Below are 24,678 nucleotides of genomic sequence, written 5' to 3'. Positions count from 1 at the left end.
TTGGTAATTAAATTTTTTTATGTTAATTTTTTAAGTGGCTCTACATGGGGCTTGAACTCATGACTCTGAGATGAAGAGTCTCATGTTCCCTGTACTGAGCAAGGCTGTCACCATTTTGTTCTTCTCTCTTTCCTTTTTTATTTTGGAGGCACATCTTAGACTCCTCAGCTCTCTTGAATCTTTTGATCTGTCCCCGCTTCCATACTGCTATATCCTCTACCGCTCTTTCCTTCCCTGCCCGGCCCTTCCCCTCCCACCTTCGCCCCTCAACTCTGGATAATCATTGGAGCTTTGAGCATCCTCCCCACTGTGGACTCTTGAGGGGCTCAGAGACCCCACGAGCAACCATCTGGGGCGGAAACAGGCTGACGGGGAACAGGAAACAAAGCTCACCACCAACCCTGTGTACTTGTCACACCCCGAGCTTTTTCTTTGAAGTCAGGAAGGTCTCAAGGGCCCCTGGGTTCTTCACCCCAATTTGTCTTTTAAAGACATTGTTAACTATTATAGAAAAAAACACATAATATTAAATTTACTACCATTAACCATTAACCAGTGGATAGGTCAATGGCGGTATATAGATTCTCAGTGTTGCACAACACATCTCCAGCATGAGTTCATTTTGTGACTGAAAATCTACACCCACAGTTCTGTGTTCTCTCCTTTCCGCCCTGACTTGCTCTGAGTTCCTCTTTCGTTTCTATAAATTTGACTACTTTACATACCTCACGTAAGTGGAATCTTAGGGTATTTGAGTTTCTGTGATGTGCTTAGTTCACTTAGCAGCAAGTCAGAATCATCTCCTTGTCTAAACCTGGACAACACCCCACTATACACAGATGCCCCATGTTCTTCATCCACTCCTCTGTCTGTGGACACGTTGGCTGCTTCTACCTCTTGACTCTTGAGAATTACACAGCAATGTACGGGGATGCTCATAAACTGCCTCCAATTCTTATGGATATAAAATCTGAACTGAGTTTGTGCGATCACATGGTAAGTCTATTTCTTGATTTGGGGGGAACTCTTCACTGTGTGCTACAGCAAATGTGCCATTTTACATTTTGTCCAACCATGTGCCAATGTTCCAATATCTCCATATCCTTGCCAGCATAAGTTGTTTTATGCTTTTCGGTTTTTGAATGCTTTGGTTATTGTTGTTGATTGTGACCATCCTAAGGGCTGTGACATGATATCTCCTTGCTGTTTCATTTGTTTTCTGTAATATTAGTGGTGTTGAGCATTTTCTCATCAGCTTGATGGCCATTGTATATCTTTGGAGACGTGTATTCAAGATTTTTGCCCATTTGTTAATTGGGTAGTTTGTTTTCTTGTTGTTGTTGAATTTTAGAATTTCTTTACATACTTTAGATGTATCAGTTAATTCCCTAACTGATACACAATTCGCAAATACTTTCCCGATTGTGTAGTTTCCCTTTTCACTCAGTTGAGTGTTTCTTCTGGGGCCAATAGTTAGTAAGCTTGAAATGGCCCCACTTGTCTATTTGGCTTTTGTTGCCTGTGCTTTTGGTGTCATGTCCAAGACCTCATTGCCAAATCTAATGTCATCGAACGTTTCTCCTGTTTTCCTGTCTCAACGTCATAGTGTTAGGTCTTCTGTTGAGATCAGTTATCTATTTCCAGTGAATTTTTGTGTATGGTAGAAAGGAAGGGTCCTGTTTTCTTCTTTTGTGTGTGGATATCCAGTCTTCAGAAGAAGTTTCTTTGAAAAGACTGTCCTTTCTCCATTGGGTGGGATTGGCCCCTGTCAAAGATCGTTTGGCCATCTGTGGGAGGGTTTATTTGGGGGCTCTCTGTTCTGTTCCTTTGGTCTACATGTGTGTTTCTATGGAGGTTTTGTTTCCTGTAGTTCAGAAATATGTTTTGAAATTGGGATGTGAAGCCTCCTGATTCTCTTTTTCTAGATTGTTCTGGCTCCTTGGGGTCCATTGAGATACCATATGAATTGAAGGATGATTTTTTTCTACTTCCTGCCAAAAATTCCATTGAGATTTTAATGTGGATAGCATTGACTCTGTAGATCACTTTGGGGGGTAGGGACATTTTACCAATATGAAGTCTTCCGACACATGGTTCTGTTCCTGATCAGGATGGATTTTCAAAGAAGCAGTTGCTCTAGTCCCCGCTCCTTCAGTCTCCCCAAACTCAACCCTCTGAAGGGTTCACTCACCTCTCCCACCCCACTCAGGGACTGTCTGAGCTGATGAGAGGACAGGGTTTCCAAGGCTTCAGGTCTGGAGATTGTGTGAGGACGTTGAATAAGCCAGACTTTTTCTCAACTCCTTCCAAGTTTTTCTTCTCTCCGGTTTAACTATCTATTAATCCATGGGTATCTCTTATTCTGTAGTTGTCATCTCTTTTCTTCTGTCACCAACTGTGCGTCACTGGTATGTCACTAATTCAGTTCAATATCTCTAGAAATGGTAAACATCTGCTAAGGAAACTGGGGGATTTAGATGGGTATTTCCAGCAACATGGGAACCCCAACCTGGCTCATCTAAGATTACTCCCTTCTCATCATGCAACTAATCCTTATTCATCCTTTTTTTATACCTAAGATTTTCCCTTCAGCTTTCCTGAATCCTTTGATTGTCCCCCATCAACACCCCTTTATCACTAACTGGCAAACTTCTGCTTTCCTTCTGAACTCTCAACTTCCTACTCACTAGGGCATTAAGTCTTAACCCCTTCCTTTGTCTTCCTCTTGACCCTTGAGCATTTGGGGATAAAATCGTGTAAAGCAGGGTAGGGAATCTGTGTGTGAAACATGGTTCATGATTAAGATGGCATAGACTTGTCAGGGCAGGAGTGTCCAGGGGCGTGAGGAGTCTAGGTGGAGGCTGACCCACCTGCTGTGGGGAGAGCAGCTAGAACGTGAAGGATGAGGTGGGAGCCTTAGGGGTCCCAGCCTTGCAGCCTTAGGGGTCAGTGTGAGAGGTGGGGAGGGGGTTGGTGGAAATGTGAAGATTCTTAAAGACTCAGAGAAGCACCCTGACACTGGGCACAAAACACTTGATTCAGGGAGCCCATTTTGGAGTAGACAGTCATAAGGATGGACACAAACCTCCAGAAGCTGGATGCAGAGCTGTTTGTATCTCTCAAGGGAGTTAGATGCACACAAAGAGCTCCCAGGACACAGCAGCATGTGGGCTAGGATGGGATACTAGGGATATGGGACAGACCACAGGACATGCCCAGCTGGTAGGGGTTCAGAGTCTGGAGAGTATGGAGGGATTGGACAGCACCAGGACCCCATGGAGGCAGTGGCTTGACTGCCAGTAGCCTGGCAGAAGGGTGGAGACTGAATGCCTATGAATTAAAGAAAAAGCAATTACTCTGAAAAGACTTTATTTCCTCACTCATTATGTCTTGTACTATGTTTGCCTGAAGACAGTTTCCAAGATCTTCAGGTAACTTAAAATATTACCCTTCTGCTAAGTTAAGCTAATTATAGATATTCATTAAATACCTAAATGATTTCCAAATGGGCTGAAACAAAGCATAATCACACCGTTATGAATATATTGCTTCTCTTAATGAACATGTCCCATTTGCCGTGTTGTAGCAAAGGGATGTATATGTATACAAAGGTTTGGGAGAACCCTCTTCACAACGTCTGATATCCTATTCTGGTTTTGACAGTCCTTGGTTATCCAACACTCAAATTATCCCTGTGAAATAGAAGTTTCTGTAGGAAAGATAATAGTCCTTCCACATGAATGAGCCTCTGGTAGGAAAAATCAGGGAGCAGAAAAACAACTTTGGGAGCAAAGTATGAACTTTATGAGCACAGTTTGTCCCGGTGTAAAAAGGCATGCATTGCAACATAGGACAGACGAAAGTGTAGGACAGAGCCCAAATGCACATAGAGAGTGTGGCAAAAGGTTCAGGGTCAGGGAGTTTTATTTGTCCTGGTTTTCTCAGGCTGAGATTACCTGGGTTCATGTATAAGAGCTTTTTGCAAGAGCCTTTGGTGTCAAGTATTGTGATGTCCAGGTGGAATTCAGTTGTTTTTTTTTTTTTTTTTTTTTTGTTACAAAGACACAAGTTTTGTTGGATGTTCGGTCTGCTTTTAATAAGAGGGTGTAAAAGGAAAAGATTCTCCTCTTCTGAATAACCTGCAAACAGCCAAAGAACGAATCAGAAGGAGCAAAAGTGTTTCTGATCATGGGAAGCAATGGGATCCTTGCATAGGGCTGGGAGCATGAGGAGGTACAAGTGGGGTGACGGCATTGTACCATAATCACGTACCCGGGGCTGCAACAAGGTGACCTTTTTATTTTTTTTTTAATTTTTTTTAATGTTTATTTATTTTTGAGACAGAGAGAGACAGAGCATGAATGAGGGAGGGTCAGAGAGAGAGGGAGACAGAATCTGAAGCAGGCTCCAGTCTCTGAGCTGTCAGCACAGAGCCTGACGCGGGGCTCGAACTCACGGACTGTGAGATCATGACCTGAGCCGAAGTCAGCCACTTAATCGTCTGAGCCACCCAGGCGCCCCCAAGGTGACCTTTTCAAAGCTTTCTTTTTTTCCTTTTTAATATGAAGAGAGAATTTCTGGAGTTCTTTTAGTACTGTGTTAGAGCAAATAATTGGCCCCCAAAACATCATGAATTTTATCCCTGGATCCTGTGAATGTCATATTCCCTGGCAAAGACACTGCCCGTGTGATGGAGTTAGAGATCGTGAGATGGAAAGATTATTCTGGACTGTCCGGGTGGTTGCTCTATGTACTCTCAAGTGTTGAGGGGGAGAGTGTGAGAGAGAGAGAGAGAGAGAGAGAGAGAGAGAGAAGGGAGATTGGCCCAGGGAGGAAAAAAGTAAATGTGAGGATAAAGCAGGGGAGAGAAGGTGGGTGAGATGGGGAAACAGGACCCAGAATGAGGAAAGCCTCTCAAAGCTACAAAAGAGAGGAAAACACATTCTTCCAAAGAGTCTCGGGAGGGTACACATAAGTACAGATGCCTCCATTTGGGTAGTGAAGTCCATTTGGGGATTGTAGTTTCCAGGACTGTTAAAAAATTTATAAACAGGTTGGATGTTCAATGGAGATGACATTGAAGACAAAACACTCAAGTTGGGGGAGCTCCTGGTCAAGTGGGGAGTCATTAAGCTGTATAAGCCAAGAGAACTGCAGACAGAGACTCAGGGGCTCAGGAGCTCAAGGCTTGTCAGAGGGGGCCCAGATGAAGGAGGAACGGGCAGGAGGTGGAGGTGTGGGGGAGGTGAGAGTCCAGTGGGGGAGCGGAGTCCAGAAAGGCAGGAGGGATTGCAGGGTGCAGGGATCACACAGAGACCAGAGGTGATTGCAGGGAGGAAGGGGGTTTCTGGTCTGGTTGCCAGGCTCTGGGGATGGGGGTGGGGAGGGCACAGGGTCGAGGGATCCTGCTTTGGATAGGGAGGGCCAGGGTTTCCCAAAACAAGTATTTGGACACAGATTTTAGAGGAACTGGAAATTTTCTCTGAGGCAGGTGGACAAAGAGTTGATAAAGGTAACCGCCGCACCCCCCCCCCCCGCCAGCCTGTAGAAGTTCTTCTGAAAGAGATCTGAATGACACAGCATAAACAATGAGTTTTAATATTTGTAGATTAAATTTATTTTTGTAAATTAAATTTAATATTTGTAGATTAAGATTTGTAGCAAATACTACCCTGGTACTAGCTGGGTGGAATTCCGCAAAGCAAGCTCTCTCCTGAGAATGGCGGCCAGATGTAGCCCTTTTTGATTGGCACAGGCTAGTCATGTGACATCCAGGTGTGGGCGGGCATAGGCCCAACTTCAGCGGTGATCTCCCGGCTCCATGTTGGATCTCCTTAACATTGTGATTCCATTTCCTTGTTTCAGTTCACAGTTGTGTTGTGAGCCAGTGTTCTTTGTGAGTCCGGTATAAGGGGCCAGATGACAACTCACGGAGAGAGCTGAGCACACATACAAGCTCCACTGGATGTAGATAAGCTAGGAAGTTAATATCTTCTTCTCTAGATAACAAGTATTTCCCCAGAGAGCTCAGATTGCATAGCTGTAACAGTAGCTAAACCACAACCACAGCTGTGGGTTTAGAAAACATCTTGCGTCGAAAGCAATATGGCATATTTAGCAAGAACCTTCCAACATTCAGCTTGCAGACACGGGAAGCAAGATTGCGCAGGGCATAAGTAAGGATAGTCTTCAACAGAAAATGGCACAGCATGTTTGACCAACCTGTGTCGTTGCACTGGTTCTCCAGAAATGGCACGGGCAACTCCAGGATATACATTCTTATGTTGTTCAGGACAAAGGTGGCTACAATGTTCGCAATTAATTCCATGACGCGAAGTTGATACTAAACGTGACTGAATTGCTATAGGACAGAAGGAGTGTGCTCTTCTCTGTTTCGTTCCCAAAATTTTGTCTCGCATAGAAATCCAGCCTTTTATAATTACTGGAATGAGTCATTCTCTGACGTCACACTCTTACACGAAAGAGGGGCTCCTGGCCAATGAGATTGTAACATGTGTCTCAGCAGCCAGTACCGGTATAAGAGAAGCATTTCTCACAACAGAAGGCACGTGTCAGATGCTACCTTGCAGTCTGCATACCAGCAGAGTTACCGAGAGGCCTAAATTTGATTCTTGGTGCTCCAGATCTTCTGTAAAGGAGTAGCTCTGTTTATGTTTTCAGGAACCTTGCAGTTCTCCAATGTTCCAATGGAGCTCCCTCCTCTAGCCTAGGGAATGTGTATGGGAGGAAATTAATGCAATGGTGCAATTTTCTGGCCCCTTTCAAGATTTCCTGACAGTCTGTTCATCCCAGGGACCATTGTCATCTTCCTTCATCCTGCCCTGCTGACCACATGCTTCGCTGTACTGCCCTCGCTTCAGTCAGTAGCTTCAGAAATGGCCAGGTTTTCTGAGATACCCCTGGGAATTTTAATGGCTACATGGGGCACCTTGGGAATTGCAAGCGGGCTCCTTTGAAACCCCCTCCTCTGCCACCTTTCTGTTCCTCCTTCCTCCTGTTTTGCCCTTTGACTTTCCCTTCAGTTCCCTTGGATCCTTTTTTTTTTTTTAATTCTTTTTTTTATTTAAAAAAGTTAAATTATTTTTCTATTTTATTTTGAGAGAGAGAGAGAGAGTGAGAGAGAGCAAGGGGGTAGGGGCAGAGAGAGTGGGAGACAGAATCTCAAGCAGGCTCTGCGCTGTCAATGCAGAGCCAGTTGTGGGGCTCAAACTCACTGTGAGATCATGACCTGAGGCAAAACCAAGAGTTGGACGCTTAAAGGACTGAGCCACCCAGGTTCCCATCCCTTGGATCCTTAGATGTGTCCCCTTTCAACACCTTCACCTCCTCTAGCCCTCTGTCTACACCTCTGAGACCTTCCCCTTCCCACTAGGACTCCTCTGCTGTGACAGTCTCTGGGGCTTCGTTGTGCTGCCCCCATCATGGTCATTCAAGGGACTCAAGGACCCCACCTGAGGCTGTGCAGCTCCATGGAAGTGGGCTGGATATTATGTCGCTGGGACAGGCTATGGAGACACTCAGATGGCTGGCTGCTTGGTCTGTCCTCAGTCTCTGCCTGCAGTTTCATCCAGAGCCTCCATTGGCTGACACATGAGGGCACAGGACATCTTCTGAGTCCCCTCCACAAAGATTGATAGGAGTGCTTCAGGCCTCTTCTTGAGCAGGTGACCTCAACTTGCCCAGTCCCCTGGCACCTGCTCCTGGTTAGGAGGTCAAGGTGAGAAAAGAGTGAGAGCCAGGACTTTCCACTAGGAAGTTGTCTTCGTTGAACAGATGCTCTAAGCACTCTTGTTGCATCTGTCTCTCTGATGAGTGCGTAAGGACCGAGAAAAGGTCAACTGAGGCACATTCATATTTTCAAGAGTTTACCTGAGCATATAGAGATTGGAATTGGGCAGAACCAGAGCACAGATGGCCAGAGGTACTCCAAGAACAGGAGCCAGGCCAAAGGTTTTTCTAAAGAAGAGCTGGAAGCAAAGCAATAACATAGTTTGATTGGCTATGGCTGGAGCTTTGGTCTTCTTTGGGCAAACCAAGTTGGCGGTCTGTGCTTGGCTTCCCAGTTTTCTCTTCTGGGGTGGGGGTGCTCTGACCCTAGCTCAGGTTTTGGTTTGGCTGTGTAGGCCACCAAGGTGTTAGAGCCACCTCAGCCTGCTGTTGGCTTGTTTAATTACATTAGTAGAGTGTATGTGTCCTATGTGTAATATGTGCCCTCCTTTGCCTGGTGGTACTAGATGAGTCCCTACAATTCCTGAGAGTCTCCATTGTAAAGGCTATAGAGAAAAATAAGTGAATATTTGTAAAAATGTCCTTAGGTGAAGGAAAGTGAATGAATTCTGACAAAACATTATTTCAATAGCAATGGTATCTTGTCATATGTCAATGTGAAAATGATCTGTATCTCTTGGTAGTTTACAGACTTGTACTATGCCAAATTAAGTGAAATACTGACCAGTCTGTAAATACCTAGATGAATTCTAAGTAAGTTAGCACACTAAATATTAGTTACCACAAACAGTTTTCAGGCTACAAGTACTTTTGTGCCTGTTAATCTGTTAATGAATGTGTTCATTTTTGCCAAACTGAGAATTACTAAAAGGACTTCTTTGCTTATAAGTATGTGTGGTATGTCTGTCCATGTGGTATGCTTCAAAATGCTGGGCATTTGAACATGGCCCATGTTCCTTTTTTTTTTTTTTTTTTTGAAAAAAATAAATTTAATCATGTGATGTTTAAATTAAGGAGTGTCTGTCTGATTGGATGGGGGCCTCCAAATGTGGGGAGATGATTGGGTGGAAGCCAATAACCCGGATGGTAACAGAATTCATTCAAGGTGAAAGAAAAGAGACAGAAGTTTATTGAATATACTGCAAGGGATTGGTGGGCAGGATAGTGGAGGAGAGGCTGTTTGCAAGGAGGCACTGGGTGGGGGCCATATTTAAAGCAGGAAGGTGATGGGGCGCCTGGGTGGCTCAGTTGGTTAAGCGGCTGACTTCGCTCAGGTCATGATCTCATGGTCAGTGAGTTCGGCCCCGCGTCGGGCTCTGTGCTGACAGCTCAGAGCCTGGAGCCTGTTTCAGATTCTGTGTCTCCCTCTCTCTGACCCTCCCCCGTTCATGCTCTGTCTCTCTCTGTCTCAAAAATAAATAAATGTTAAAAAAAAATTAAAAAAAAAAATAAAGCAGGAAGGTGAGGAGGTATGGGACATATGGAATTTTCCCTTTCTTGGTAACTGTGCCTGGCTGTAAGTAGCCCATTGGTCAGTTAGGGCTTATGATTGTTTTGAGGTGGGTCACCCAATAGGCCTGTTTGTATTTAGCCAGGGGGTCACTGTGGGCCCTTTCTGCAGTCCATCGCGCAAACCTGTTTTCCTAAAAGTGCCTCTACAAATCATATTTGCCAGTATACACTACCAGGAATACACAGTAAAAAAAAAAAAAAAATACACGGAAGTGGGGGCAGATACTTACAATGGGGCAAAACCCCAAGTGAAACAGAAACATGACTTGAAAATTCTACTATACATTATTTGGGCATGGCAACTACTGAAAACTTTGTCTTTTGATGGTCTTGCTGACACTTATAGTTTCACCTTTGTCGATGATTGTGATTCTGATGATGATGACAACAGGGATATTCTAAGAGCATTTTAAAGAGCTTTCTTCTGGGGCGCCTGGGTGGCTCAGTTGGTTAAGCAGCCAGTTTCGGCTCAAGTCATGATCTTGCACTCGTGAGTTCAAGCGCTGCATTGGGCTCCGTGCTGACAGCTCGGAGCCTGGAGCCTGCTTTGGATTCTGTGTCTCCCTCTCTCTCCAACCCTTCCATGCCCATTCTCTGTCTCTCTCTCTCCCCAAAATAAATAATAAACATTATAAAAATTTTGAAGAGCTTTCTTCTGTCATCTTCATAGTATATACAGGTAGCATGGTATATCCACTTATGTGCTACTTTCTTTTCACTGAGCTTTCGTGAAGTTGCAGAAATGACCCTAAGTAGAGCCTGACTGACAGGCAGGATTCAGGGGTCTACTCATTATCTGCCAAAACCGTGTGTGGCTTAGGCACAGTCATCTGTCTTTCAGATTCTTTTTTGTCCTACAGGAAAATAAGATATTGCAACAGAGGTTACTTTTTTTTGTCCTTTTCAGGTCTATTAGAAAATTTATGCAGAATGCCTGCACAGTAAGATCTATACTATATGAATCCAAGGAAATGCTTATTCTGACTAAAATATTTCCTCAAATCTGATCTATGCTCTTTGTGAAACTCCCAACAGTACCATGTCTCATGCACAGAGTCAACAGGCCTCTTCACTGCATTGCTGAATATTTTCAAGATGAAAAGCTTGTTGAATCCAAAACAGTGAAAGTAAAGTGAAAAGCAACATAGGTCTTTGAGGGAGAAATCAGTGCTCGAGGTGTTGGCTTTAATGATGTGGAGAATAAAGGCAAAAAGAAATGTAGATAAAATTAGATTTCCTTACAGCTCACAGCCCTCTAACAAGTCCCTGGGACAGGCAGAGTGACTTTCCTGTAGGAACTCAGCTACCTTGCCGTCAACACTTTGCTCAGGGCAAAAGGAAACCTCAGCTTGACATTATCCCGACCCCCCAGGATCCTGTGAATCTACTCTAAACATATAGAAATTCCTTTGGAAACTTGCTTTATCTTTCTTCCCCAAAATATATGTTAGCAATCATCCTCCAAGCATATGGCTCCCTGATATACATCCGAAGGGTCTCATGACTAAGGGTTTACTAGACAGCAGTAAATGACCTTTTCCTAACAGCAGCTAGCCTCTCAAGGTCCTGGAAACCTGGCTTGAAAAATTCCTTAAAGACTTATACTATCCCTAACCCCCTCCCAACCTGAAGGTATGTAATCAGTCACTCGTCACACTCCAAGTGCAACTCTCTTTTTTGCCCCTGGGTCCTGTCCCTGTGCTTTTTTTCTTTTTAATTCAAGTTAGTTAATAGTGTAGTCTTGGCTTCAGGAGTAGAACCCAGTGATTCATCTCTTATATATATTTGTGCTCATCCCAAAAAGTGCCCTTCTTAATGCCCATCACCAATTTAACCCATCCCCACACCAACCCCCCTTCCAGAAACCCTCAGTTTGTTCTCTGTATTTAAGAGTCTCTTATGGTTTGCCTCCCTGTTTTTATCTTATTTTTCTTTCCTTCCTGTATGTTCATCTGTTGAGCTTCTCAAATTTCACAGGAGTGAAATCATATGATACCTTTCTCTGACTGACTTATTTCGCTTAGCATAATACCCTCTAGTTCCATCCACCTTGTTGCAAATAGCAAGATTTCATTCTTTTTCATCACCAAGTAGTATTCCATTGTGTACATATTTGCGACATTTTCTTTATCCATTCATCAGTTGATGGACATTTGGGCCCTTCCCATAACTTGGCTTTTGTTGATGGAGGTTGCTATGAACATTGGGGAGCATGTGCCCCTTCAGATCAGCATTTTTGTATCCTTTGGATTAATTCCTAGTAGTGCAATTGCTGGGTTGTAGGATAGTTCTATTTTTCATTTTTTGAGGAACCTCCATATGGTTTTCCAGAGTGGCTGCAGCAGTTTGCATTCCCACCAACAGTACAAAACGTTCCCCCTTCGCATCCTCACCAGCATCTGTTGTTGCCTGAGTTGTTAACTTTAGCCTTTCTGACAGGTGTGAGGTAGTATCTCAATATGGTGATGATGAGTGATGTTGAGCATCTTTTCATGTGTTGGTTGGCCACCTGGAGGTCTTCTTTGGAGAAGTGTCTATTCATGTCTTCTGCCCATTTCTTCACTGGATTATTTGTTTTTTTGGGTGTTGAGTTTGGTGAGTTCTTTATAGATTTTGGATACTAACCTTTTATCTGATGTGTCATTTGTAAATATCTTCTCCCATTATGTCAGTTGCCTTTTACATTTGTTGATTCTTACCTTTGCAGTGCAGAAGTTTTTTATCTTGATGAGGTCCCAATAGTTCATTTTTGATTTTCTTTCCCTTGCTTTCAGAGATGTGTCGAGTAAGAAGTTGCTGTGGCGGAGGTCAAAGTGGTTGCTGCATGTTTTCTCTTGCAGGATTTTGATGGTTTCCTGTCTCCTGCTTAGGTCTTTCATCCATTTTGAATTTATTTTTGTGTATGATGTAAGAAAGTGGTCCAGGTTCATTTTTCTGCAGGTTGCTGTCCAGTTCTCTCAGTACCATTTGCTAAAGAGACTGTCTTTTTTTCCATTGGATCCCCTTTCCTGCTTTGTGGAAAATTAATTGGCCATATGTTTGTGGGTCCATTTCTGGGTTCTCTATTCTATTGCATTGATCTATGTGTCTGTTTTTGTGCCAAGATCATACTGTCTTTGATGATTACAGCTTTGTAATACAGCTTGGAGTCTGGAATTGTGATGTCTCCAGCATTGCTTCTCTTTTTCAACATTACTTTGGCTATTCAGGATCTTTTGCATTTCCAAACAAATTGTAAGATTATTTGTTCTAGCTCTGTTAAGAATGCTGGTGTAGGGGCGCCTGGGTGGCTCAGTCGGTTAAGCGGCCGACTTCAGCTCAGGTCAAGATCTCGCGGTCTGTGAGTTCGAGCCCCGCGTCAGGCTCTGGGCTGATGGCTCAGAGCCTGGAGCCTGCTTCCGATTCTGTCTCCCTCTCTCTCTGCCCCTCCCCCATTCATGCTCTGTCTCTCTCTGTCTCAAAAATAAATAAAAAACGTTAAAAAAAAAGAATGCTGGTGTTATTTTTACAGGCATTGCTTTGAATGTGTAGATTGCTTTGGGCGATATTGACATTTTAACAATATTTCTTCTTCCAACCCATGAGCATGGAATGTTTTTTTCATCTTTTTGTGTCTTCTTCAATTGTTTTCAGAAGCTTTCTATAGTTTTTAGCATACAGATCTTTTACCTTTTTGGTTAGGCTTATTCCTAGGTATTTTATGCTTTTTGGTGCAATTGTAAATAGGATCAATTCCTTGATGTCCCTTTCTGCTGCTTCGTTACTGGTGTATAGAAATGCAACCGATTTCTGTACATTCATTTTATATCCTGGAACTTTGCTGAATTCATGAGTCAGCTCTAGCAGTTTTTTGGTAGAGTCTTTAGGGTTTTCCATGTAGAGCATCATGTCGTCTGTGAAGAGTGAAAGTTTGACTTCTCCCTTGCCAATTTGGATGCCTTTTATTTCTTATTTCTCTTTGTTGTCTGATTGTGGAGGCTAGGACTTCTAGGACTATGTTGAACCACCGTGGTGAGAATGGACATCCCTGTCGTGTTCCTGATCTCAGGGGGAAAGCTCTCAGTTTTTCCCCGTTGAGGATGATATTAGCTGTGGGCCTTTCATATATGGCGTTTATGATGTTAAGGTATGTTCCTTCTATCCCGACTTTCTTGAAAGTTTTTAATTTTTTAATGTTTATTTATTTTCGAGAGAGACTCAACCGACTGAGCCACCCAGAAAGAGAGACAGAGTATGAGTGTGGGAGGTGCAGAGAGAGAGAAGGAGACACAGAATCCCAAGCAGACCCCAGGCTCTGGGCTGTCAGCGCAGAGCCTGATATGGGGCTGAAACTCATGGACTGTGAGATCATGACCTGAGCTGAAGTCAGATGCTCAACTGACTGAACCACCCAGGTGCCCCCTTGAGACTTTTTATCAAGAAAGGATGCTGTATTTTGTCAAATGCTTTTTCTGCATCTATTGAAAAGATCATTTGGCTCTTATCCTTTCTTCTATTAATGTGGTGTATCACATTGATTGATTTGTGAATATGAAACCAGCCTGGCAGCCTAGGAATGAATCCACTTGATCATGGTGAATAATTCTTTTAATGTACTGCTGAATTCAATTTGCTGTTATCTTGTTGAGAATTTTTGCATCCAGGTTCATCCAGGATATGGGCCTGTAATTCTCCTTTTTAGTGGGGTCCTTGTCAGGTTTTGGAATCAAGGTAATGCTGGCTTCATAGAATGAGTTTGGAAGATTTCTTTCCATTTCTATTTTTTGGAATAGTTTGGGAAGAATAGGTATTAATTCTCTTTAAATGTCTGGTAGAATTCCCGTGGGAAGCCATCTGGCCCAGACTCTTATTTGTTGGGAGATTTTTGATTACCAATTCAATTTCTTTGCTGGTTATGGGCCTGTTCAGATTTTCTGTTTCTTCCTGTTTGAGTTTTGGCAGTGTGTGTGTCTATAAATTTGTCCATTTCTTCCAGATTGTCCAGTTTTTGTAATTTTTCATAGTATTCTCTAATAATTGTTTGTATATCTGTGGTGTTGGTTGTGATCTCTCCTCTTTCATTAATGATTTTGTCTATTTGGGTCCTCTGTCTTTTCTTTTTGAGAAGTCTGGCTAGGCGTTTATCAAATTTATTTATTCTTTCAAAAAACAAGTTATTAGTATCATTGATCTGTTCTAATGCTTTGTTTTGTTGTTTTGGATTCTATACTGTTTATTTCTGCTTTAATCTTTATTATTTCCCTTCTCCTGCTGGCTTTGGGCTTTATTTACTGCTCCTTTTCTAGCTCCTTTAGGTGTAAGGTTGGGTTGTGTATTTGGGACCTTTCTTGCTTCTTGAGATAGGCCTGAATTGCAATGTATTTTCCTCTTAGGACTGCCTTTGTTGCATCTGTAAGTGTTTGGACTGTCATGTTTTCATTTTCATTTGCTTCCATGTATTTTTTAGTTTCTTCTTTAATTTCCTGGTTAACCCTTTTATTCTTTAGTAGGATGTTCTTTAACCTCGATGTATTTAGGGGCTTTCCAAATTTTTTCTTGTGGTTAATTTCAAGTTTCATAGCATTGTGGTCTGAAAATCTGCATGGTATGATCGCAATCTTTTTGTACCTGTTGAGGGCTATTTTGTGACCCAGTAAGTGATCTATTCTGGAACATGTTCCATGTGCACTTGAGAAGAATGTGTATTCTGCTGCTTTAGGATGAAATGTTCTGAATATACCTGTTAAGTCCATCTGGTCCAATGTGTCTTCAGAGCCATTGTTTCCTTGATTTTCTGCTTAGACAATCTGTCCATTTCTGTAAGTAGAGTATTAAAGTCTCCTACAATTAAAATATTATTATCAATAAATTTGCTTAGGTTTTTGTTTAATTGGTTGATATATTTGGGCTATCCAAGTTGGGGGCATAAATACTTACAATTGTTAGCTCATCTTAATTATGATATAATGCTCTTCTTTATCTCTTGTTACAGTCTTTGTTTTAAAATCTAGTTTGTCTGATATAGGTATGGCTACTCTGGCTTTCTTTTGATGCACGTTAGCATGATAGGTGGTTCTCCATTCCCTCAGTTTCAATCTGCAGGTGTCCTCAGGTCTAAAATAAGTCTCTTATAGGCAGCATATAGATAGATTTTGCATTTTTTTAAAAAAATTTTCTTTTAATGTTTATTTTTGAGAGAGAGAGAAAGTGTGAGGGGGGAGAGGCAGAGAGAGAGAGAGAGAGAGAGAGAGAGAGAGATTGAGAATATGAATCAGGCTCCGAGCTGTCAGCACAGAGCTCAACACAGGGCTTGAACTCATGAACCATGAGATCACAACCCAAGCCAAAGTCATATACTTAACCTGCTGAGCCACCCAGGCACCCCTTGTTGTTTTTCTAAATCAATTCTGATACTTTATGACTTTTGTTTGGGGCATTTAGTCCATTTACATTCAGAGTGGTTATTGAAAGATATGAACTTAGTGCCATTGTGTTATCTGTAGAATTCATGTTTGTGGCAATGTTCTCTTTGTAGTCTTTGCTGCTTTCCACTCATAGAGTTCCCTTAGGGTCTCTTGCAGGGCTGGTTTGGTGATCATGAACTCCTTTAGTTTTTGTTTGTCTGGGAAAGCCTTTATCTCTCCTTCTATTCTCTTCTAGCTTTTATCTCTTCTTCTATTCTGAATGACAGCCTTGCTGGATAAAGAATTCTTGGCTGCATATTTTTCCTAGTCAGCACACTGAATATTTCCTGCCACTCCCTTCTGACCTGTCAAGTTTCAGTGGACAGGTCTGCTACTAACCTTATGTGTCTACCCTTGTAGGTTAATGACCTTTTGTACCTAGCTGCTTTCAGAATTCTCTCTTCATCTTTGTATTTTGCCAGTTTCACTATGACATGTCATGGTGTTAACCAGTTTTTACTGATTTTCAAGGGAGTTCTCTGTGCCTCTTGTACTTAGATGCCTGTTTCCTTCCTCAGATTAGGGAGGTTCTCAGCTACAATTTGTTCAAATAAACCTTCTGCTCCTTCTTCTTACTCTTTTTCTTTGGGACTCTTGTCATATGGATATTGTTCCATTTCATGGAATCACTTACCTCTATAATTCTCCTCTCATGATCTAGTAATTTATTTTCCCTCTTTTTTTTTCAGCTTCATTATTTTACACAATTCTATCTTCTATTTCACCTATTCTCTCCTCTGCTTCTTTAATCCCTGCTGTCACCGTATCTAGTTTATTTTGCATCTCAGCTATAACATTTTAGAATTCATCCTGACTAGTTCTTAGGTCTTTGATCTCTGCAGCAAGGGTTTTTCTGGTGTCTTCAGGCCCATCTGTGAGTCTTATGACTGTTACTCTAAATTCTTGTTCACTATATTGTTTATATCTGTTTTGAGAAACTCTCTGGCTGTGATTACTTCTTGACCTTCCTTTTGGGGAGAATTCTTCCATCTTGTCACTCTGGCTTAGTTTCTTTCTTTTGCATGTTTTATTTTTTTTCTTTTGCATGTTTTAAAAGCTTGTTATGTGTCCTACACCTGAGAGTACTACCATATTAAAAAGGAGTCATACACTGTGCAGGGCCTGGTATTCCAGGAAGTGTTTCTGGTGTATTCTGTGTGCATTCTATTGTGTTTTAGTTGCTCTTTCCCATTGGTCAGTTCTCTGCAGAGCTTCTCCTTGCCTTTATTGGTGGAGTGTTTGGACTTTTAACTGGATGTGCTTTGATTTGTTTGTTGAAGTAACCCTGGAAAAAAGGGAGGGGAGCCTGATCCCATAAAAAGAGAGAAAGGGAAGAGGAGAAAATAAAACCAAACTGAGAATGAAAAAAAGATAAGGCTAATTCCAGAGAAACAGAGGAAAATAAAGAATAAGGAAGAGAAAAGATGGAAAAAGAATAGAATAAAAATACCTGATTTTATATATATATATATAGTATATTTAATATACTATATTTAAATATATATTTAAAAATATATATTTAATATATATATATAGTAAAACCTTGACATTTCTTGAATATATATATAAAACCTTGACATTTCTTGAATATATATATAATATATTTAAAATATATTATATATATATATGTATGTATGTGTGTGTATATATATATATATACACATATATATATACATATATATATACATATATATATGTGTATATATATATATATGTATGTATATATATATATATATATATATATATATATATAGTAAAACCTTGACATTTCTTGAAGGCTCATGGATTCTCAGAATGATGCAGGAGCAGGGGCTTGACTTTGAAATCCCTGCTTCCATTAGCACAAAACAAAAGGGTGAGATGGTCTTTCATGGGCTTGTGACCAGGCATTGCATTCTCTTCTTCTGTAATGTAGGTCCTCTTTGGCATCTTTTTCCAAAAAAGCGCCGTCTCATCACAGTTAAAAACTCTCTTCGACAGGTAACACTTGGAAACCATGAGCTTTTGGAACTTGGTAGCAAACACTTCAGCTGCCTCAGATTCTGAACTCGCAGCCTCTCCATGCCTCACAACACTATGGATGCCACTTCCCCTCTTAAACTTACCAAACCATCCCCTGCTTGCCTTGATGACTTCTTCATTTTCTGTTGATGTAACTGGCAGTTTACTTATGAGGGTGGTGTACAAGGTCTTTGCCTTCTCGAAGATAAAGTTCTCGGTCACAGTCCTTTTACTGCATCTAGTTCCCTTATTTATTCTTTTGTCTTTAATATTGTGCAAATGGTTGATGTAGACTTCTTATAAAATCTTTCAATTTTGGCCACTTGCATACCTCATTCATACTTCTCAATGATTTCCTTCTTAACTTCCACCATAATCATCACCTTCTTCTTACTGTCTTTGTTTTCAACCTTTTTCTGCATGAGGGCCATTGTATATGCTCGCACAGATGTTGACTATGGTACAGTGTTAATGAACACTGTGTTAATGAACGCAGTGAATAAACTGTATTTAATATAACTGGCAATAAGGCAGCAGAGGAAAGTGTCAATATCTGCAGGCAGCCTGACCTAGACTGAAGCAAAGCCTTCCTAAGCTTACTCTTGTATGGAAAAGCAAAGACTGTCCATAGGTGCTTTGAGGTGACAAAAAATACACTAGTGCCTTCCAACATTCTCAAAAGTCACTGATTTCTGCCAAAATCCATGACCTGCAACCAAGCATGCAAGCATGGGAGATGATCACCCACAATCCTGCAGTGAGAGAGAGAGAGAGCAAGAGAGAGAGAGAGGATTCATCGATTGATTATTGACTGGGTTTGGAGTAGTGCTTGTACTTTCTGTTCTGTTTTCTGGAAAGAAGGAACCCTGGTGTTTTTGCTCTTAGGCTATCTAGAGCTCATTAAACATAGAGAGTCAGATCTGGACACTTAAACATTATGAAGACATCTGTAGCAGATTAGAACACTTCTTTATTTTTAAATCAATGGGTAGGTGTAAACAATCGTTGATCAGTTAAACATGGTGAATGAACACCCATTGTTCTGATCTTAAACCAGCGGGGCCAAATTGACACAGTTCAAAACATTTAAGACTAATGAAAACATTAGATTTCTCCTTCCTTAGATCTACGAGGCAGCAAAACAGATTGGTTTTTCAGTCAACAAGGTTTTATAGATTTCTACAAAGAAATAGTGAAGAAAAAGCTGAACTCTACAAGTGAAATGCCAGCTAGTAAAGTAGAAGAAATGGTACAGTGAGCTGTTTGGTCACCTCCAAGATTTAACCGATGTGAACATTTAGATATTGGCTTCAGATCTCCCTTTTTGAGAAAAGAGGCAAAATGTTACATAAAATCAGACACCAGCTCCTCCTCCCTTGCTGCCCTCTTTCCCCAGAGGTAATGACTTGCTGTAGGAAGAGGGCTTTATCCTATGCCTGAGACTTTTAATAGCTGTTTTGTTGATCCTATTTACACGATTGTATTCACCAATAACATGTAATATAGCTTTTTTAAAAAAAATTACGTAAATGAGTCATAAGCTAAGTATTTTTTGTCCCAGGATTTAAAAAATCCTGAGTCTTTTTTACATATAGCATTGTTGTTCTATGTAATCTCCTTCATTTTATTTATTTATTTATTTATTTATTTTTTAATGTTTATTTTTGAGAGAGAGAGAGAGAGTCGGGAAGGGGCAGAGAGAAAAGGAGGCACAGAATCTGAAGCAGTCTCCAGGCTCTGAGCTGTTAGTAGAGAGCCCAATGTGGGGCTCAAACTCACAAGCTGCGAGATCATGACCTGAGCTGAAGTTGGACACTCAACCAACTGAGCCAATGAGGTGCTCCTAATCTCCTTCATTTTAACTGCTGGGTAGGATCCCACCTGAGGAATAAGGCACAGATCATTCCCCTACTGAAAGGCAGTAAGTTGAAATCACTGCTAGCAGAACAAGACTTCCACACCCTGGAACATATTTTCTTAGGCACAGGTTGAAGACTTTCCCTGGGGCATATACTAATACCCCAAAGTGGAGGCTGGTTGCTGGCTCTGGGGCAAGAGCATCTTTAATGAGAATGGATAGTGCCAGAGGACTCCTTGAGTGGTTCTACTAATTCACATGTCTGCCCTGAAAATGAAGAATTTTAATTCGCCAGAGCCTCACCCCACTCCACTATATAAGTCCCTGGGGACTCTACACTCTTCACTTTGTCTGTAGGAGAACAAGTTCACTGACTACAGACTGTGAGGAAAAGCACATGCTGCTGTAGAAACAGTAATTCTGTAACTCTTGATGGGTTTCATTCCACAATAGAATTTTTGCAGGCTTTTTGGGCAGATATGTATTAGGTAAATGCGTGGCTTTAAAAAGCCACTTGGGATCCACTTTCTTGGTAGAAGATTTGAACTTCTGTCTCTCATAAATCAGAGAGCAAGCTAATCAGGAAGGATAGAGAATATTTGAGCAATGCAAGAAGCTTGGCATATATGTAAAATGTGGTCATACTCATTTTCAAGCACAAATGTCAACTTTATAACTATCTGCCACATACTAGGCCACACAGCAAATTTCAGTCAATACCCAGACATGGAAGACTCTGTAAACACTATGCTATGAAAGCAGAAAACTGAATAAAAGGATAAGCCGAACACCACCATCTGCATAGAAACCGTGTGTGTGATGAAAGAATCATGGTTGAAGAAGACACAATAATGGCAATTTCAAAATATGCCTGGGTGACAGTAAAAACTTTACATAGAACCCACAGGATGCAAGCCAGGTGGGCTTGTGGGCAAATTTTAAATGTTAAGATGCTTAACATAGAAAAGAAGAAAAAGATGGTCATTGTAGAGCTAATTATCCACCTATAGGAATAAGAAAAGGAACAAACTCAAAGGAGAAAGAACATAAACATGAACAAGAAACACAGATATCTGGAGATGGTTTTTCCTTTCTTTTTAAGCTTATTTATTAAGTTTTGAGAGAGAGAGAGCACAATCGGGGGAGGGCAGAGAGACAGGGAGACACATAATCCAAAGCAGGCTCCAGGTTCTGAGCTGTCAGCACAGAGCCCAACACGGGGCTTAAACTCACTAACCGCAAGATCATGACCTGAGCTGAAGTCAGACACTTAACCGACTAGGCCACCTAGGTGCCTTGGAAGTATTCTCTTAAAACTTTTTATTTCGTGGAGGAGTTTGTTGAGGATTATCTTTAACTTGAAGATTTGTTAAATCTCACCCATAAAGACATCAGGGCCTGGTACTGTTTTTTTGATGGAGGGAAATTAGTGATTCACATTTTAATTTTTTAGTTATTGCTCTATTCATATTATGCTTTTGTTCTGAGGTGAGGTTTGGTGATTTACATTTATCTAGATAATTGTTTATTTCATCTATATGTGAAAATACACTGGCCTAGCTTTTGTGGTAGTCTCTGATAAACTTTTCTTGTATCTCCCTGATAAGTCTTTCAAGATTTTGTCAGTATATCAATCGAGCCCTTTCTCTCTGTCTCTAGCATCTGCTAGGTAGTATGCAATCACTCCCAGCCTGTCTTCAGTAAGAACCCTGTTAGGTCAGCTTAGCAGGAATTACTCTAATTCTTGGTAATTTTCCATCCACTGACTGCCCCACCATGCTCTTGCTTATAAATCACCACTCTTCTTGTTGACTTAGAGTTGAGTCCAATCTGTCTCCCTTACTGCAAACCCACTGTTGCAGTCAGCCTCAATAAAGTGTGCCTTATTGTCTGTAATGAGTGTCAGAATAGTTTTTCAATAGCACATGGAAAGGAGTAATTACAATATGGTTGATGAGGCAAGATGAAAGTACATAACGGGCTGTGGGGCTACGATGGAATCAGTTGGGGCTTGTGAAGTTTCAGGAATTTGAAAATATTAAGACAATTGAAGAGATAGTGTTTAGGATGAATTAAAAGACTGGAGACCTAACAGGTGTGGGAAACACAGAGAAATTAGCCCACTTTTATGGGCAGGGCATGGAAGGACCTCCTAGAACAAGTGTCCAGAAGAGCTTAGCTGTCTGATAGGCATTTCAGTATTTCACGTCCACAATGAAGCCTTGAGTTTTTTCCTTTCCTTCATGGTTTTGCCAAAAATACTACCTCAGTTTCTCAGACCATACAATCGTGCCACTATCCCCTGTGTGTTGAACAAGGCAAAAGCTTGAAAAGGAGCAGTGCAGGCTTCCAATCTGGACACACTTTTCAAGTGTGTTTGGGGCTACGCAGTGCTGGAGATGGATGCCTTTCCAGCACTTTCTAGCATGTGGCCTGAGGGTGTGTCCTGGGAGTTCTGATGGCTGGACTTAGGAAACCCGTCAGTGGGATACTTTCAAGGAGAGCAAGGGCTGTAAGAAAGTGTAAAAGTAATGATCATTTACATAAAAAATGAGAGTTCCAGCTGAAGAAGTACAGTGGGTGTTCCTCATAATCTTCAGTGTTGGAGAAATAGGACAATTCATACATTCTTTCAGTGTTGAAATGAATCAGTTGACAGGAAAATCCAAATCTTTAAACTTAATTTCAGATGAGACCAGCTGAGCGTCATCGTCACAAAGAAGGCAGCTGACAGTCCACTTCCAATGTGACTCTTTTCTCCAGATGATACTTCCGTGTGACCCAAGGCAGTGAGGTCCCCAGAAACCCAGACTGAATTCCATATTATGTGACAGAACGTCTTACACTTGGACTCAGAGACTCAGGTGGGTACCTGCAGGTCCACGTGTTAGAAATCTGACCCCAATGAGTTTGCTGGTCACTAGAGATACCTGAGGGTGTTCCTAGACCCAGCATTGCCCCGTTCCCCTTCCCTTTCTGTCAGTGCACAACCTGCACTGTGACACCAAGGGCTCCTAAGGCATGGTTGGTCACAGGGCTCTGAGGATGAACATCCATGGACGCCATGAGACAGAAGCTGCGTGCTGGCAGGTGCATACTCCCGGACTCTCCCAGATCACCTGGGACATATGTCAGCGGTTTGCGTTCTTGTGCATGGTCCCCTGGTGTCTGAGGGGAGAAGGGAGGATGAGGCTTTCCAATAATGGGGTATTTGCTCCTGCCAGTAACCTGGTGGTGGTGGATTTTGAGTTGTGTTTTTTCTTTTTCTCTAGTATATTCAAGCTGCATGAGGAATCGAAACAAAAGATACTCAGGAGAGGGGCGCCTGGGTGGCGCAGTCGGTTGGGCGTCCGACTTCAGCCAGGTCGCGATCTCACGGTCCGTGAGTTTGAGCCCCGCGTCAGGCTCTGGGCTGATGGCTCGGAGCCTGGAGCCTGTTTCCGATTCTGTGTCTCCCTCTCTCTCTGCCCCTCCCCCGTTCATGCTCTGTCTCTCTCTGTCCCAAAAATAAATAAGAAAAAAACGTTGAAAAAAAAAAAAAGATACTCAGGAGAAAATGTAGTTTGGATTATTATGTTATTCTACTTGGGCCTGTAAAGCACAGACATGCAAGTGATCCCAACTGAACACAGAAAACAAAGAAGATGGAAGGATGCAAATGGTTAATAGTGACCCGACCGGTGACTCTCCGACTCCTTAGCTGCAACGTACAGGACAGCACTGGCAGGGCACCAGCAGGGCAGCCAGGAAACAGCGTCCCAGGCTGTGGCTCAGGAAGGGGCTGCTCCAGGTGGGACCCCGCTCCACTCCGTGTGCTCTGTGTGCTGTCCCACCGCCCACCCAAATCCATCCTAACCGAGTCTGAAGACCTCCCAGCCGAGGCCAAAGCCGTGAGGATCGCGTCCTGCTGGCCTCTCACAGAAGCTGGGACCCAGCGGAACCAGTGCCCGCAGGCCCTCTCATCCTTCTGATCTGCACGCATAATTCAATCGTTCACTTCTGGTGTTCACACAGGCTCAGCCTGCACGCGACTCCTCCTGATACAGGTCTTGCCCTCCACTGGCTGCTGAAGCAAGGATCCTGAGAGTCACTATTGAATCTTTCAGCTCCTCTCTGCTCCATGTGGAAACCGTCACCAAAGCCTCCATAGGTCCCCCACCTGCCCCAATATTTCTCACATTTCTCTATCACCTGCTTGTGCCCTACAACCATGTGTCCACACTGTCCTTTCCTGTGTGGACCTGGCTGGGTCTGACCGGGCTTCCGAGGGGATTAGGTTCCTATGGTTGCTGTAACAAATTACCACACACTTAATGGCTTGAAAACAAGACAACTTGTTAATCCTGGGGTGCCTGGGTGTCTCAGTCGGTCGAGCGTCCAACTTTGGCTCAGGGCATGATCTCGCGATTCATGGGTTCGACCCCGCATTGGCTCTGTGCTGACAGCTCAGAGTCTGGAGCCTGCTTTAGATTCTGTGTCTCCCTCCCTCTCTGCCCTTCCCCTGCTCATGCTCATGCTCTGTCTCTCTCTCTCTCTCTGTCAAAAATAAAAATTAAGGGGCACCTGGGTGGCTTGGTCGGTTGAGCGCCCGACTTCGGCTCAGGTCATGATCTCACGGCCCGTGAGTTCCAGCCCCGTGTCGGGCTCTCTGCTGACCGCTCAGAGCCTGCAGCCTGTTTCGGATTCTGTGTCTCCCTCTCTCTCTGCCCCTCCCCTGTTCATGCTCTGTCTCTCTCTGTCTCAAAAATAAATAAACGTTGAAAAAAATTTTTCAAAAAAAAAATAAATTAAAAAAATTAAAAAGGAAAATGCTTAAAGAAAAACAATTTGTTAATCTTAGAGTCTTATGTTACAGTCAGATTAGAAGCTTGACACAAATATCTCCCCCAATATAATCTCCCTATTTAAAGTCTAGCCTATTAACAGCTTTAATTCCCTGTTGCTATGCCCAGTCCCATGTTCACAGGCTTAGGAGCAGGGTGTGAATATCTTTGGGGGTCACACTATTGCCTACCACACTCAGTTTCCACCATCTCCTCTCTCTGAGGCCTTCTCCACCCGGCAAGCACAGCCATACCCCCATAATAGCATCTGGGCCCTGAGTGTCCAGCCACT

At 42.4% G+C, this 24,678-nt stretch overlaps 2 long non-coding RNA genes across 2 annotated transcripts; both read left to right on the top strand.

Moving 5' to 3' along the window:
• Window positions 1-630: 630 nt before the first annotated feature.
• On the top strand, window positions 631-22,881 carry LOC125915439 (uncharacterized). The gene is made up of 3 exons (XR_007455663.1): window positions 631-996; window positions 22,253-22,427; window positions 22,836-22,881. It is a non-coding gene; the product is annotated as an uncharacterized LOC125915439 (long non-coding RNA).
• On the top strand, window positions 5,328-10,370 carry LOC125915443 (uncharacterized). Its single transcript, XR_007455667.1, has 2 exons — window positions 5,328-8,336; window positions 8,973-10,370. It is a non-coding gene; the product is annotated as an uncharacterized LOC125915443 (long non-coding RNA).
• Window positions 22,882-24,678: the final 1,797 nt, after the last annotated feature.

Source organism: Panthera uncia (genome assembly GCF_023721935.1).
Source record: "Panthera uncia isolate 11264 chromosome E2 unlocalized genomic scaffold, Puncia_PCG_1.0 HiC_scaffold_19, whole genome shotgun sequence".
Lineage (NCBI taxonomy): Eukaryota > Metazoa > Chordata > Mammalia > Carnivora > Felidae > Panthera > Panthera uncia.
Note: the sequence above shows the minus strand (reverse complement) of the source record. Positions and strands in the feature narration are given on the sequence as shown.